This window comes from Acomys minous (assembly GCF_964271855.1).
Source record: "Acomys minous genome assembly, chromosome: 3".
Lineage (NCBI taxonomy): Eukaryota > Metazoa > Chordata > Mammalia > Rodentia > Muridae > Acomys > Acomys minous.
Window position 1 is genome coordinate 97,649,774 of NC_140485.1, and position 16,514 is coordinate 97,666,287.

The 16,514-nt window shown below is 44.5% G+C and overlaps 1 long non-coding RNA gene across 1 annotated transcript; it reads left to right on the forward strand.

The window, feature by feature from the left end:
• Positions 1 to 277: 277 nt before the first annotated feature.
• Positions 278 to 7,456, forward strand: LOC311593869. Its single transcript, XR_014777847.1, has 3 exons — positions 278 to 299; positions 5,548 to 5,694; positions 7,305 to 7,456. It is a non-coding gene; the product is annotated as an uncharacterized lncRNA (long non-coding RNA).
• Positions 7,457 to 16,514: the final 9,058 nt, after the last annotated feature.

The following is a 16,514-nucleotide window of genomic DNA, read 5'->3' on the forward strand; positions in this document are numbered from 1 at the left end:
GCTGTGTGTATAGCTGACCAGCAGTGAGATGCTGTGTGTGTAGCTGACCAGCAGTGAGATGCTGTGTGTGTATAGCTGACCAGCAGTGAGATGCTGTGTGTGTGCCTGACAGTGGCGAGATGATTGCAGTTTTTTTAAAACTCTTCTAAAAAAAATAAAAAATAAAATAAAACAAAACAAAACAAAACAAAAAACTCTTCTGACTCAAGATTCAATGTTTTTAGAAATCGGTGTAGGATCTATGATTCTGGAAAGAGACGTCGACAAAAGTAGATCTGTGCAAACAGCATGTGACAGTGGTAAGGCTTGGCCCGTCCCTGCCTTTCTTCCTGGAGAATTTTGGTCTTCACCCTATATATTTTCTTCAGAGAAACTCTTCAAAGGACATCTCCATTTACTTACCTCAAACCGCCACAGTAAAATTGACACTGCAATTCTATAGTATTTGGTTTCAATGAGACAAAAATAAACACAAATTACATCCATTTAACATTTATTTTAAATCATCTGCCGGGATTCTGGTCTCGTTCTAGAAACATAATTGTGTATCAGCTAACAATCCAACATAGCTAGATTATAGGTGTAATTTAGGGTAGAAAATGACTAGGGAACATTTTCTATAATTGTAAATTGAAGTGAACTCTTTGGAAACAGCTAAATGACTTTTGTCGATGCTAAATCCTACCAAACCGGCTGAGGATGATTGGTGAGATGTCTAACTGCCTAGATCAGGGCTTGCCACATACTAGGTTGTGATGGCGACTAATAAGGCTTCAGTCCTCTTTCGTTTCTTGTCTATCTCCCTTACCCTGTGGTCTGACACGCCGATGTGCGTCTGTTTCACCAGGGGAGGCAGACCTGGCTGCGGTGGACAGACATCCAAACCAGCCGAGGTTTCAGTAATGTTGAGTTTAATTTCTCCCATAATTCAGCTCAAGGTGGCCCCAGGAATCTACTTCAGAGAATCACTAGGAAGCAGGGCTTCCTGCCTTTTCCCTCCCACATCCATGGAAAGGTCTGCTCTACTTACTTCTTCAAGGCCACAAGCGGAAGGTGGCACATATCGCCTCTGCTCTTATCCATCCCATCATTGGTAATGGTCCCAGGCCACACCCAGCTGGGAGGGAGCTGAAAGTGTCTGTTTCTCTTTTGGTTGGCTGTGTGTTCAGCTTAGTAATTATTACTGCAGAAAAAAAAAAAGAGAGGCGGATAGATAATAAGGAGCAAATAGTGGTTTGGGGATAAATGCCGTGTTGAGTTCTCATCCTCAGGTCAAAGGTACACACCGATTGCTCTCAGTGTGATGTGTGTTCCGGAAGCATTAGCATCACATGGGCTCTCCTCCACCTGACAGCTCCTCAGCTAGAAACTCTTTGAGTGGTCCAGGTGCCTGTGAAAGCTTGAGGACCACCGATCTGGCATTCACTTTTGCAAAATAACTAAACTGGAGGCGGGATACTGAAGGAGGGCGTGAGTCAGGAAGATGCAGACATGATCAGCTCCTGACCCTTGGCTTTTCTGGTCCTTGTGAAGTCACTCTGTCTGAATCACTCCTAGGGGGTGGCTCGCTGACCCAGCATCCAGAACTTCCTCTGATGCTCCTGGCAAGGCTGCTTGCCACTGGCCCTTAGCTTGCCCGTGTGGAATGATAGATCTGGCAAGGACGATGGCGTCTGAGTTTCCTCCACTCAGCGTCATCACTCCTCTTCTTTTCTTCTGGGACTCACCAGCCCAGGTCCCTCTCTCTCTCTCTCTCTCTCTCTCTCTCTCTCTCTCTCTCTCTCTCTCTCTCTCTCTCTCTCTCTCTCTCCATTCTAGAGTTATTTTTGTAGGCTCTCTGGGGAGCAGATGTCGCCGAGTGGGTATCCAACGTCTCATATTGTTTTGCCTTTTACCCAAACAGCTAATTACGCGGCTGACGTCCCTCCACTCCAGAGACTGGGGGGGGGAGGCGGGGGGGGGGGCGGGGGGGCCGGGGGGGGGAGGCGGGGGGGGGAGGCGGGGGAGGGGAAGCAGGACGGACGACGACACAATGACTCAAGGATGAGATGAGAGGATGGCGAATTCTACCTCTCAGGCAGCACGTGCTCCCCCTCCCCCCTGCACCCTTCCTAACTGTCAACATTGGAGTCTGTCAGCTGGTGACCAGACATCTGAACAGACTTTGCCAATTAGAAAAGTCACACCTCTTGGTTGGCAGGCGCCACGCTATTGTGCCTGAAACCACAGCAGAGGGCCATATGGCTTTCAGGAGAAAGATTTGTCAAGGGAGAAACAAGGGGGTGACCCCCACCCCCCACCGCCCAGGGCAGTCTGTGTCAGATGGGAGGCCCTTACTGATGAAGTTCACAGGTAACGCTGGAGGGTGAGCAGTTATGGATACAATTCAGAGCTATCTCAACATCGCTTCAAACCGTTTCCTTCAGAGGATGCTCCAGTAGAATGTGTCTTGGCAGCCTTAAGCCCCTTCTGTTCTTCTGTTTTTTCATTATTTCCCCAGGTCTCTTATGGTGAACTCTTGAGTTTTAAAGCTCCGCTGTGTGGGGGAAAACAGAACAGGGGAAAATACAGAAACCATCCCCCGCCCAGACACAGTTGAAAGGGCTGCTGCAAACCCGTTCGCATCAGTGTTCATTTCACCCTAAGGCAATTTGGACCAGCACAGGGAAAGTGGAATTGATGGATGGTTTTCCACATGGAGAAGGAAAAAAAAAAAAGTGGGGCTGAAAGTTTGGATTTGAAGCCTGGTCCTCCACAGGTGGGCTGTGAGTGTATCACTCGGCTGTCCTGTTGGCATCAGTTTCTCAACTAAGTGAAGAAACCCCAAGGCTCTGCTGGACTCCAGCATCTTTTATGTCCAAAATCACTTAGGTTGTAAGTAACCTGAGTGAGGCCAAAGCATAGCATGCCCGTGATCTGCCATAGAAATTATCCTCTTAATTTTCAACACTCACAGGAGTAGTGAAAAATATAAAGAACCCCATATAGTAAAACCCAGTTTCAACATTATCTTGTTTTCTCTGGCCTAAAACAAAAACAACGTTTTTTAAAAGCCACAATGTATTATTTTATTTTTTTAATTCTCCATATTGTGTGTATATGTATATGCGCTCTTGTATATGTGTGTTCTTGTAAGTTTCTTGTGTGTGTGTGCACGTGTACATGTGTGTCTGTGTATATATGAGTGCATATGTATGCACATGTGTGTGTGTGTGGGGGGCTCTGGAATTATTTTGAGGCAGCGTTTCTCACCTAAAGCTGTCTGAATACAGTAGGTGGGCTGGGCACTGAGTCTTAGAAATCCTCTTGTTTCTGGTTTCCCAGTGTTGGATTATAAATGCATAACAGCACACCTGACTTTTTTTTTTTAACCTAGGATAGGGTGAATCAATTTAGGTCTTTGTTGAACAAGCACCCGGCCCACTGAGCCACCTAAATTTTTTTTAATTGGTAAATAAAATCCTATGCGTTGTTATATGCACATTTTTATGCACACACTTATATCACATAGTTATTTTTGTAGTGAGAGTACTTTAAATCTACTGATAGCATTTCCAAGAATATTATATATTGCTATTAACTGTAGTCATCTTATTGTACCATAGATGTCTTGAAAGTATTTCTCTTGCCTAAATGACATTTGTCTCCTTTGACCAGTGTCACTTTCCAGTGCCACCCTTCCCACTCCAGCTGCTGATAACTACCACTCAAATTGTACTTTTTTCTCCCATCTGCTCCCAGGACTCTTGATTTCTTCTGTTTGGTTTTCGAGACAATGTCTCACTATGCATCCCTGGCTGAGTACAATGAGGCTGGCCTTGAACTCACGGAGATCCGCCCGCCTCTGCCTCCTGAGTACTGGGATTACAGCTGTGCACCACCACATGTTATTAGTTCTTTAGACAGGCTCTCACATAGTCCAAACTGGCCCTAGCTCACTATGTGGCAGAGGGTGACCTTGAGCTCCTGACCCACCTGCCTCCATCATGCCTGACTATGTATTTTACTAATTGTACAAAGTAAGGAATGCAGTGAGAAAATATCAATGCCTGCATGTACTACATATCAGTCCTATTCCACCCTTCTGTGCTAGTTAGTCATCCCTTTACACAATTCTGGGTCATCTGGGAAGAAGGAGCTTCAGCTGAGGAAATGTTTCTGTCAGACGTAGGCAAGTCTGGGGACCATTTTTTTTTAAAAAAATTACTGATTGATGTGGGAGAGTACAGGTTAGTATGGTGGTGGTGGTACCCCAGGACAGGTGGTCCTTAGTGGTATAAAAATGAAGGCTGAGCAAAGCACGGAAAGCAAGCTAGTAAGCAGCATTCCTCCATGGTTTTGCCTCAACTCCTGCCGCACGTTCCTGCCCCGAGGTCCTCCACTGGCTTCTCTCAGTGATAAACTGTAACTTCTATGCGTCAGCGAGCCTTTTTGTCTCATGTTGGTTTTGCTCAGTGTTCTATCATAGGATAGAAGCTGGGACCTAGAGTTTGGTGTTGCTCTGAAGAGCTTGACCACGGTTTTTGGAGAGTTGTAGGAAGACTTTGAAATTAAGGATTTGGCAAAGAAATGCTGTAAGCAGATCTTAAAAGGCCATTCAAGTAGGGTGTTGTCAAGGAGACAACAGTGCTAAGAATAATGCGAGATTGTGGAGGGCCAGCTCAAGAAGTTTTATGGGGGCAGGGGGGAATCAGACACCGAGCTAAAGGCCGTCACTGTGATTTTGGCAAAGAATCTGTCTGCATTCTGCCCATGCCCCGAGAACTTGCCTGAGATTAAATTTTAAAAGTTGTGGAATAATTTCAAGACTATACAGTGTTGAGTCTACGGTCTTATTATTATTGGCAATGCTTATGCAGGTCTACAGTGAAAAAGATCAAGGAGGGTAATACAAGATATACAGTTTGGAGAGAAAAATGTGTGCTATAGGCTTACTGTTGCAGACAATGTGCACACTAGGAGAGAGGCTGCAGGTGTTAATGGAGATTAGCACCATTAAGGAAAGGGTTACTCAACACCAGGAGAAAGGGAAAGGTGCCTTTAGAAGCTTTCAGTGTGTGAAAGGGAGGCGAGAGCACGGAACTACAGGAGTTGAGGTTGGCCCTGCTGGATTCCAGGCTCGCTTTGGTCCAGTATTCCCTCACCATGCCTCCTTTCTTCCATGGTAATGGATATTATGTGCCATTAGATGATAGAGATATGTAATTGACTTTTTATTTTATGGAGAATTTCAATTAGGAGGTTGGTCTTGAGTCTCAGAAGAGATTTTGGACATTTAAGCTGTGTTAAGACTAGAGAGACTTTTGAAGTTGGACTAGACACATTTTGTCTTGTAATATGGCCACGAGTCTACAGGGGGTCAGAGAGTGGACTGCAGTGGTTTGAATACGAAATATTCCCCATAGGGTATTTGGAGACTTTGTCCCAGTTGGTCGTGCTGTTTGGGAAGGCTTGTGAGGTGAAGTTTTGATGGAGGGGCCGAGTCACTAGGGATGAAAGCCTTGGACCACTTCCCGTTTTGCTTTCTCTGCTTTGTGCTTGTTTCAGGGTCTGAGCTCTCAACTTGTGGCCCTGGCTGCCACGCCTGCTGCCACGCCTTCCTGCCACGGTGGACTCTCTGACGTGGAGAGCCAAACCCAGACTCTTCGTTCTGCAAGTTGCTTGGTCATGGTGTTTCATCGCAGCAACAGAAAAGTAACTCTCTTAGCTTTCTTAGCCTCTCCCTTCCAAATCCTAGATATTTTATTTTACTAATTCAAATTTTCATATGCGTCTCTAATTTATACTTTGAGATCTAGAAACTATAACTCTCATGGCGTTGTCTCGTCTGACGAGATTGGAGATTCTCCTCTCTAGAATCTCTCAATAGTATCTAACATTCATATAATCAATATTTCTGAGAGTCTCAAGGATGTCTTTCTTTTTAAAATATTTTCAAGACAGGATCTCACTCTGTAGCTCTGGCTGGCTTAGAACTTGTTATATAGACCAAGAAGCTGGCCTCATCTCACAGAGCTACATCTGTGTCTGCCTCCTGAATGTTGCAGGTAAAAGTGAGAACTGTTGTACCTAGCCAGAAGGCCTCATCTTCCCCTGTAGTCCAGGTTGGCCATGTAGCCCAGGCTGGCTAAGAACTCATGGTACCTCTACCTCAGCTTCCTAAATTCTGACGAAAGCTTTCCCACTCCACTCCAAAGACGTCTTGCTTTACGTGGTTTCCTTTGAGACCTGAGAGACAAAGTCCATATACCTCTTTGGTTACTGCGATCTGTTCATTCTAAGCCTTGTTCTTCCAGTGGTGCTGATTTGTGAGTTCAAAGAGGTCATTTAACCAGACAGGTACCCCATGCCTTGGTTTAGCTAATTGCTGCTTGCCTTATTGTCATCTGTTCTCAAGATTTCCTTTACATGGGTAGAGGGCCATCTAGATCCGTTCTGAGTTCATGCAGTGTTGTGTATGTAAATCTTGTTGGCTGTTTTTCCCCCCCGTTTCGTTCTTTGCATGTGTATATGATGGGCATGTATGCATGTTTGTGTGTTCGCATGTGTGAGGGGGCACCGGTGTTTGTGGGTGTATGTGCGTGACAGGAGGATGGCCAGTGTAGAGGCCTAAAGTTGATGTCAGCAATCTTCCCCCATGGCTCTTCCACCTTATTCTTTAAAACAGGCTCTGCCAGCCTGGCGGTGGTGGCGCACGCCTTTAATCCCAGCACTCGGGAGGCAGAGGCAGGCGAATCGCTGTGAGTTCAAGGCCAGCCTGGTCTACAAAGTGAGTCCAGGACAGCCAAGGCTACACAGAGAAACCCTGTCATGAAAAATAAAACAAAACAGCAATAAAAACAAACAAACACACAAACAACAACAACAACAAAACAGGCTCTGCCAGTCAAACCCAGAGCTCACTGATAAAGCTGGTCTCTCTAGGCAGCTTCCTGGAGTTTTCCTGTCTCTGCCTTCTAAGGCTGGAGTTACAGGTGAGCCACCTACCACACCCTCCCAGCATGTATGTGGGTCCTAGGGACCCCAGGTCCAAGGTCTTTTGCCATCTGCTAAGCACTTCAACTGCTGAACTATCTCCCCAGCCCCTTGTTAGGTATTTTTAATAATCTTAAGGCTGAGACTTGGGTCAGATACTAGCAGTAAGAGTATCCATGTATCCTAAGCAAACTCGTTTTTATTTGTGTTTTTTGTGTTGTGTTGTGTTTTGTTTTGCTAGCAGTTCTGTCAAAAAATACTTTAAAATGTATATCTCTTTATTCTATTTTCTTTAATCTTTTTTTTTTGGTCTTTTCCTATTTCCTAAGGCAAATATTCGTTTCCTCCCTCTCCCACCACTCCGGTGTGAAAGACAATTAGCATGTGCATACTTTGAAACCTTTACTGCACAGCAGGATACTTGACTGGGTGTCAGAACCGGATGCTGCTCATTACAGCGATGGAAACAAGTGAACTTTGCCTGGATGTGCTGTAAGCCTCTTGACTGAAATTCCTAGAAGTAATTGAGAATTTATGCATGGGTAAATTATGTAAATGAGGGGCCAATGAGAAAATGATAAATCGTGTCCTCAAAAATGCAACTAAGACTATTTTATTTATTTATTTATTTTTAGCTAATGATTTTGAAGAATGTTTTTTCTCAATGGGCACATTTTTGGCTGCTTCCTCCACTCCCAGGTAGGAACACTCTAGGAGAGAGAGCCGCAGACAGACGGGCCTTGCTGGGCAGGAGCCCCTGCTGTTGTAGAGCCTTGCTGATGTAACCCCGTAGCGAAGAGCATCGCGTGGCGTCGCCTTGGCCACTCTTGCCTTGGCTTTATTGCGATTTGGGTCAGGAAACGTGAGACGCGCCACACGCATGCTACTGCAGAGCAGGCAAAACGAACCCGTCAGGACTACTTCTAGTCCTCTGTGGTTCCGGTGTGTTTTACACCACAAACTCATCTGGCTTCATTCCCCTCTGGAAATCTGGCACTAAGCTGACAGTTGAAGTTAACTTTGAAAATGCAGCCTGTCTTCTGTATTGGCCTGCCGGAAGGACTCCCGACCTGCCTACCTTGTCCTCTCGACTTTTTCACCCTAGCTCTACAGCTCTCACCGCGGGTGACTTTGTACGTGGTGCTAAAGCTCTCCAGCCTTGATTGGCTGCTCCGCACTTGGGGTACACAGTCACTTACTTGGGAGTACGGATAACCCTGAGGAGATAAAGCACTCAGCAAACTAGGAAGCAGTATCCTTATGAAAGGGGTGGCTTTTGTCTCTGGCCTCCCCCGCGCCTTGCCTGTAAGACTCTGCAAGCCTTCTCTGTACCCTTTGGTCTCCCTTAGATTTGTTCCAGACCTTACGTCGGCTTGCTTTCTCATCTCCTTGTCCTGGCACATGTTCTCTCCCTGGCTTAGACCATTGTCCGTCCGTCACCTTCTCTTTGCACGGCAAGCACCGCTCCAGTCATTCTGTTCTGCTAACTACTGCCTCGTCTAAAGAGCTTTCTCTAATCTCCTCAAACCACGGAGAACTACCAGGAGCTTCGCACTCAGGCTGTCATTCTGTCTCTCTGGCTGGCTTACATTAAACCTCCATTATTTGAAAGCGGGAGCCATATCCTTATAGCTCAAATTCCTTTCAGTATTCAGCCCAGTTGGTGCTCAGTTTTGTTTGGTGCAAAGATAAAAAGGACCCTAAGCACCCTAGCTTATTATTATTATTATTTTTAGCAAACTGATGTCTTCTTTCTCTAGCTCAGTGGTTCTCAGCCTTCTTAATGCTGCAACCCCGACCATAAAATTATTTTTGTTACTATTTCATAACTGTAATTTTGCTACTGCTATGAAATCGTAATCTAAATATATGACATACAGATGGCTTTTTTTTTTTCGTTTTGTTTTTTCAAGACAGGGTTTCTCTGTGTAGCCATGGCTGTCCTGGACTCCCTTTGTGGACCAGGCTGGCCTCGAACTCACAGAAATCCACCTGCCTCTGTCTCTTGAGTGCTGGGATTAAAGACGTGTGCCACCACTGCCTGGCTGACATACAGATGGTCTTAGGTGACTCTTGTGAAAAGGTCACTTGACTTCCATCGTGTTGTGACCCACAGGTTGAGAAACATTACTCTAGCTTATTTTCCTTTCTTTTCTCTTCCTCTTCCCTTCCCTCTCTGCCTTCCTCTCCTCTCTCCTCTCTCTTGCTAGTTTTTGTGGTGCTGGGCATCAAACACAGCCTTGAAACAACTGCACAGCTGCTCTGCCATTGAGCATTGCAGCCCAGCCCTCTACAGCTCATCTTCATACTTTAGAATGGCCACTTCCTGTAGTGTACAGTTCAGTGCCTTATTACATGTGCTCTAACTCTCTCCTGCTGGTAGTACACTGTAGAGAGAAGAGCCTGTGTATTGTACCGATACATTGCCTGTCAATTAAAAAACAAAAACAAAACTATGGCCTACAGGAAAGGGTAGACTAGATGGTGGGACATCTGGCAGGCAGAAAGTATTCTGGGATAGAGCAGGCACAGGCAATATGTCCAGGAAGGTGTGATGAGGACAGATGCATGGTACCTGAGCAGAGGTAACCAGCCATGTGGCAGAATGTAGATTATTATAAATGGGTTGTTTTAAGTTATGAGCCAGTCAAAGAGTAGCCTAGCCATATTTGTAAATGTATTTTGAGTCTCATGAGTCATTATTCTGGGAGCTTGGGGCCGGAAGGAAAGCTGTTACTGAACACACCACACCATACTACAGTACACCAGGGACTCAATCTCTATGGTTTTAGCCATGTATTTCTGTGTAATGAATTATGCCAAAACTTACCAACTTAACAACAAATTCTACGGCCATGTGTCTTTGTTGGGTTTCTATTGCAATGAAGAGACACCATGACCATGGCAACGCTTATAAAGGAAGATTTAATTTAATCAACAAAATTTAATTATTTAAATTACTCATTTAGTTGGAGCTGGTTTACAGTTCCAGAGCTTTAGTTCGGTGTTATCGTGAAGGGCAGCATGGCAGCATGCAGGCAGACATGGTGCTGGAGAAGGAGCTGAGAGTTCTACATCTTGATCCGAAGCCATCAGAAGGAAACTGTGTGCCACACTGGGAGTAACTTGAACATCTGAGACCTTAAAACCCACCTCCACAGTGACACACTTCTTCCAAGAAGGCCACTCCAGAAAGGCCACACCTCCTAATAGTGCGACATCCTATGGCCATGCATCCACATATATGAGTCTAAGGTGGGCCATTCCTATTCAGACCACCACACAGTGTGTCAGGAATTCAGGTGCCTGATAGCTGGTGTTCTACCTTGAGGTCATTAAGGTCACTGCAGTCAAGGGACCGGATAGGACTGTAGTCATCTGAAAGCTTGACTGAGACCGGAAAGTGACTCACAGGAATGGGTGTTGGCTGGAAACCCCAGTTCTCTACCGTGTAGACTTTCCTGTAACTTTGCAAATATCTTCAAGACACGGAAGATGGTTGGGGGTGGGGCAAGGTAGAACAGAGGTAGAGGGAAAAGAGAAGAGGAAGGGGAAAGGGAAGAGGGAAAATGAATGACTGAGGGGGGCGGGGAGAGGGAGGGAGGGAGAGAGAGACATTGAAGGAGAGAGAATCATGATTCTTTTATGACCTGGTCTCTGGTTTCCTTTGATCATCTGTTCTTCTTTTCTCTGCTTGTTCTAAGCCAGTGGGTCTCAACCTTCCTAATGCTGTGACCCTTTAATGTAGTTTCTAATATTATGGTGACCCCCCCAACCATAAAATTATTTTCATTGCTACTTAATAATTGTAGTTTTACTACTTTTATGTAATGTAAATATCATGATATATCATAATTTATTATAATGTAAATATCTGTGTTTTCTGGTGGTCTGGTGTGAAAGGGCTCTTCAACCCCCAAGAGGGGGTCATGACACATAGGTTGAAAACCACTGCCATAAGTGCTTTTCTTGCATTACCTCATTTGGTCTTATAAGGCTCTGAGAAGTTATCTCATGTCAGGTGTAGATTAAAGGCTAGATTAAAATATGATCTCCTTTTAAAAGGCCTAGATCTCAGATCTAATCAGTTTAGTTCAGGCAGCTTTCTGTCACTGTAACAAAATACGTGAGATAATTAGTTTATAAAGGAAAGATACTTACACTGACTCATAGTCCTGGAGGTTCCAGTCCAACACTGAGTGCCAAAAGTAAGACAGGAATAAGAGCTGGGGTCTTACCATTTTCTTTGAGGGCACACTATTAGTGCCTGACTGACTCCCACAGAGCCCCAACCCTTACCTACTGCCTTTGAGTAGAAGTACCTTAGAAACCAAGCTTTTAGTATGTGAACTTTTTGAGGACATTTATTAGCACCAAAGCAGTGACATTGGATTCGATACCTTTGTATAAGCAAACAACACAGAGAGGGTAATTTATACCATGGAAGGATTTGAGCCCATAAGTATGTATGTGTCTATTTATATGCACATTAATATGCATGTGCGGCTGCTGTAATAAATCATAGGCCAAATACTGTTCAACATCTGTGAAAATGAAGGGAAAGGAAGCTAAACTTGAAAAAAGAATTTTAGCACAAACTTAATTATCTGGGTATTTGTTCAAACCCAGTAAAATTTTACTTTTCTCAACTGGGCACTGTGGCACATACCTGTGATCCCAGCATTTGGGGAGGCAGAGGCCAGTGGATCTCTGAGTTTGAGGCCAACCTGATCTATAAAGAGAGTCCAGGACAGGCAAGGCTACACAGAGAAACCCTTTCTCAAAAAACAAAAACAAAAATAAAACAAACAGAAAAAAAAACCCTGTTCTATCTGTCTGGAGTTTATGTTTGAGGGTCCTCTCTTGGCTCTCCCACAGATAACCGTTTTGGTCACCGAAGACTGTCAGAAAACACAACACCATTCTACTTTTATTTATTTACTTAGTCCTTTATTATTAACATTCTGTGCATACTACTGTCATGCAAGAAGGCACCTATCCTCATTTTATTGATGAAGAACTAAGTGGCAGGAAAGTTAAGTAACTTGTCAAGGTCACCTGGCCCATGCGTGACAGTAAGGACTTGGACACAAGCAGCCTACCTTCTGTGCCTACTGATTAAGTTCTTCTTCAAGCCATCTGTTGTTATGGCTTAAGCTTCACCTGGCCACAAAAAGATGTATCATTTATTTATTTATTTATTTTAAGGATGCATCTTAAAGACCTGAGCAACTGGAGCACTATTGAGAGGTAATGGAGCCTTTATGGGGCGGGGCCTTATGGGAGGAAGTTAGGTCTTAAGTTAGGTCCCTGAAAGAGACAGTGGAAAGCCTGGATCACTTCTCTCCCTGCTCCTCGGCCACTGAGAGGTGAGCAGTTTCATGGCTCCATGTGTTCGCACCATGATGCTCATCCTCCCCACAGGCCCCCAAAGGACATAGCCAATTGACGATAGCCTGAAACCACATCCCCAAACATGCCTTTCCTCCTTTGAGTTCTTCGTGTATCTTGTCATAACATTGGAGAGATGGTTTGTTGTTCTAGTCTGGTTTCTGTTGCTGTGGTTAAATTACATAACCAAAACCAACTAGGAGGAAAAAAAAGACATTCTCTCACCTTACAACTCTCAGGTCACTGTCTATCACTGAGGGAAGTCAGGACAGGAACTCAACTAGGTACCTGAGGCAAGAACCATGGGAAAATGCCTCTTCCTTGGTTGCTTCCAGGCTCACATTAGTTACTTTATTTTCCTTTTTTTTTTTTTTTTTTCAGAACTGAGGACTGAACCAGGGCCTTGTGCTTGCTAGGCAAGTGCTGTACCACTGAGTTAAACCCCCAACCCCTTTTTTATTTTGTCTTTTTTTTTCCAGTTACTTTTCTTATACAGCCCAAGACTACCTGCCCAGGGGTTTTAACTCCTACAGTTATCTAGACCTTCCTCCATCAATTAAACATCAAGAAAATGCCCATGGGCCAATCTGTTGGAGGCAATTCTTCAATTGGGTTCCATCTTCCCAGAATGTCTGTAGCTTGTGTCAAGTCAACAAAAACTAGCCAACACACTGAGGCACACCTCTCCCATTTGTTCAGGTTAGGAAGACAAATCCCACAACTCTGGAGGCATGGTGCAATTCATGGGTGAGATGGGCTGTGACACACTATTGGTGTCTATTGAGTAAGTAGCTCCTCTCTCCTGTTACACTGGGAAATTCTCGTCCTCTTCTATTGATGTTTATGTAGTTCTCAGGAGCATCCAGCACTGCTGAGTGAGGTATACATTGTGCTGGAAGTAAGTTCCTGGGCCTCTCACAAGGCGGGCTCCCTGATTTCAGCATTAATCCCATCCGCAGTCTGTCTTCCAGGAGCAATGACAATTGGCATCCTGGAAGCAGCTGTAAGAAGTCACTTCCCCTTCATCTCCTTGCTTCTTCTTTGTTTGGTAATAAAAGTAGCATTTCCATTTAAGATGGGAATACCATAACCATCTTAGCCAGTCTCTGTTTATTGCCTTCTACAGCAGAGGGGGGGGGGCGCTGTGAGGTGTTCAGTAAGGGTAATATTCTCAGAGTTTCCATTCATGGGTATTTCTGTCCTTCAAGTGTGTCCTTCCACTCACCAGGTTTCCAGGATTCCTGTCAAGCAGGCTTAACACCGAGTGTACTGTAAGGGGAGAGGAAAAGTGCCTCTGGGGAGATGGAGACGATAGAAGGAAATCTCCAGTTCTTACCAAAAGCATAACATACACCAATGATTGTTTTTCTTAATATAATATTAAAGCTGGGAGGTCCTAAGTGGTGTCTGGAATGAGGCCTGCATGTAAAGGAGAAGGGAACTGAGTCCAAACAGGTGGAAGGATCTAGTCATGAAGCACAGTGAGCAGCGCTGGCCATTCTCTTGTGGCTTGTGATTGATGGCCATTCTCTTGTGATTGATGGCCATTCTCGTGTGATGATGGCTTTTCTCTTGTGATGGATGGTCATTCTCTTGTAATTGATGGCTATTCTCTTTATTGTGATGGTCATTCTCGTGTGATGACGGCTATTCTCCTGTGATGGTCACCCTCTTGTGATGATGGCCAGTCTCTCTTGTGATGGCTACTCTCAGGTTAACATGACTACGTCTAGAACCAACAAAAATCCAAAAGTGGAGGGCACACCTGTGAAGGCTTTTTGCTTAATTTGAAGTAGGTAGATCCACTTTTATTCCATATCTTTGAGACAGGAACACGTACCTTTAATCCAGATCTCTTTTTTTAAAAAAGATTTTGTTTATTTACTTTACGTATATGAGTGCTCTGTCTGCACGTATGCCTGCACACCAGAAGAGGACATCAGATCTTGATGTAGGTGGTTGTGAGCCACCATGTGGTTGCTGGGAATTGAACTCAGGACCTCTGAAAGGACAGATAGTGCTCTTAACCACTGAGCCATCTCTTCAGCCCTAATCCAGATCTTTTTATCTGGGAAAAGACACTCCTTAAACACAGATCTTAATGTAGGAAGACATCTTTAATTTGGGCCACACCTTCTGCTGGAAGCCTATATAAGGAGCATTGTAGAAGGAGCATTTTTTCTCTTTGCCTGATTGCTCTTGCCATTCCTTCTCTGGCATTAGAGCCCACTTCTTTGGGATTCCAGCATCTACCAAAAACCAACTGAGACATCTAGCCTTGTGGATTGAGCAACTTCTGGATTCTTCGATTTTCCATTCATGGCCATCCATTGTTGGATTAGCTGGACCGCAACCTGTAAGTCATTCTACTAAATCTCATATATGGGATTTATTATATATGTATATATTACACTTATATATTTTATGTTATATATCATATATTATTATATCATATATTATCATATATGATATATTATTATATATCATATATTATATAATATGATATATTTATATACATTTCCATGTTATATATAGAGAGAGAGACAGAGAGAGACACACACATAGAGAGAGAGAAAGAGAGAGAGAGAGAGATTCATTCTATGTTCTATTAATATGGAAAGCCTTGGCTAATATACCTCTATCCATCCTCAGAGTCACTGCTGCCCTCCTCACCTACCTACTGGGAAGCCTAGGAAGCTGACCCAGTGACTGCATCAATAAACACTTTCACTTCCCAGCCATGGAGAAATTTGACAGGAAATCAAACTAGGGACAGGTGAATTCAGGCTTTTCTTTCCTGCTTTGTCTCCCTCCAAGGTTGTCTCTAGTGGACTGTCCTTCCATGAATGGCTCAGTTCCTCTGAAGGTGGCTGCTGGACAGGACTCTCTTACTGGCTAACAGCTACTGATATCCCACAGTGAATTTTCTTGTTGCCATGACCACATCCCTGACAGGAAGCAATTTAAGAGAGAAAGGGCTTTCTTCGGGTTATGGTCTCCCATGGATGGGAGCATGGCTGCAGGACGCTCTATGGAGGCAGGGATGTGCAGCTGGGACACCTCAACCAAGCCTCAACTAAGTGTTGGTGGAATAGGAAGCCGAGAGAAAACCAGAAGTGGATCCAGCATATCTAACCTCAAGACCCGCCCTCAATGTTTAACTTCCTCTAACAAGAGTTACATTCTGAATGCTCCACAACCTTTCAAAATAGCATTACTAGCTGGGGACCAAGTGTTCAAATACATTTGCCTGTGGGGGGTACACTCCAAGTTAAGGCCATGGTGTGCTCTCATCTCTCAGTCCTCAGGCTGCCTGCTCCTTCACTGTTGGGTATTCACACCAACTTGCTTGACAGGAGGGCTTTCCCTGCTGTGCTCAGACTCCTTGTAAGCCCCGCCCATGGAGAACTCTGGCTGCTAGGCTCCTAGATTACTCTGGCAGCCAGCCTGGCTTGACCCTTGAGGCACTTGAGTAGTTAGGTTCTTGCCTGTGGAGCTCCACCAGCCAGGCCCCTAAGGGCCTTAATGTCCATTCCCAGCCCTGAGGCAGGAGAATGGCCACGCCCTGCTCTACAGGGAAATACATATCCCACCAATCCCTGAGCTTGCCCCAAGATCAGACCAAATAATCCCTCCAATCCTAGGCCATCCTGGAAACAGCCCCCCCCACCCCTCCCAACCTTATAGAAATCCTGTATTCTGCTCATGTCTCTGCTGCTTCTTGCCCAAGCAGAGGTAGCCACTGTTTTGGATTTTTTCCCTCTCAATAAATCTCTTGTATGAGACTTGTGCTTTTGTGGTACTCCTTGGCTCCCAACTGCTAGAATACTTTCCCCTTCAGAGCGGTAACACTTATATTCATAGTTCCTTAACCTGGACTGTTGTTTTGTACCTGTAATATTCCTGAATTGAGAGAGTTATATAAATCATCATCCTACATGAAATACTCTTTAACCTTAAAATTTTAAAAACAACATCTGATAATTATGCATTAATTAATAGCACCTACTTTACTCTCAAGAGTAAAGAGAATGCTCTTACATTTCACACAGGGAAAACAGGTTGAAACTACTGTGTCTTGGGGCAAGCTGAGACCTATGGTCAATCCTGCCCATATGTATCTTTGTAAATAATCTCTTCCCGGTTAC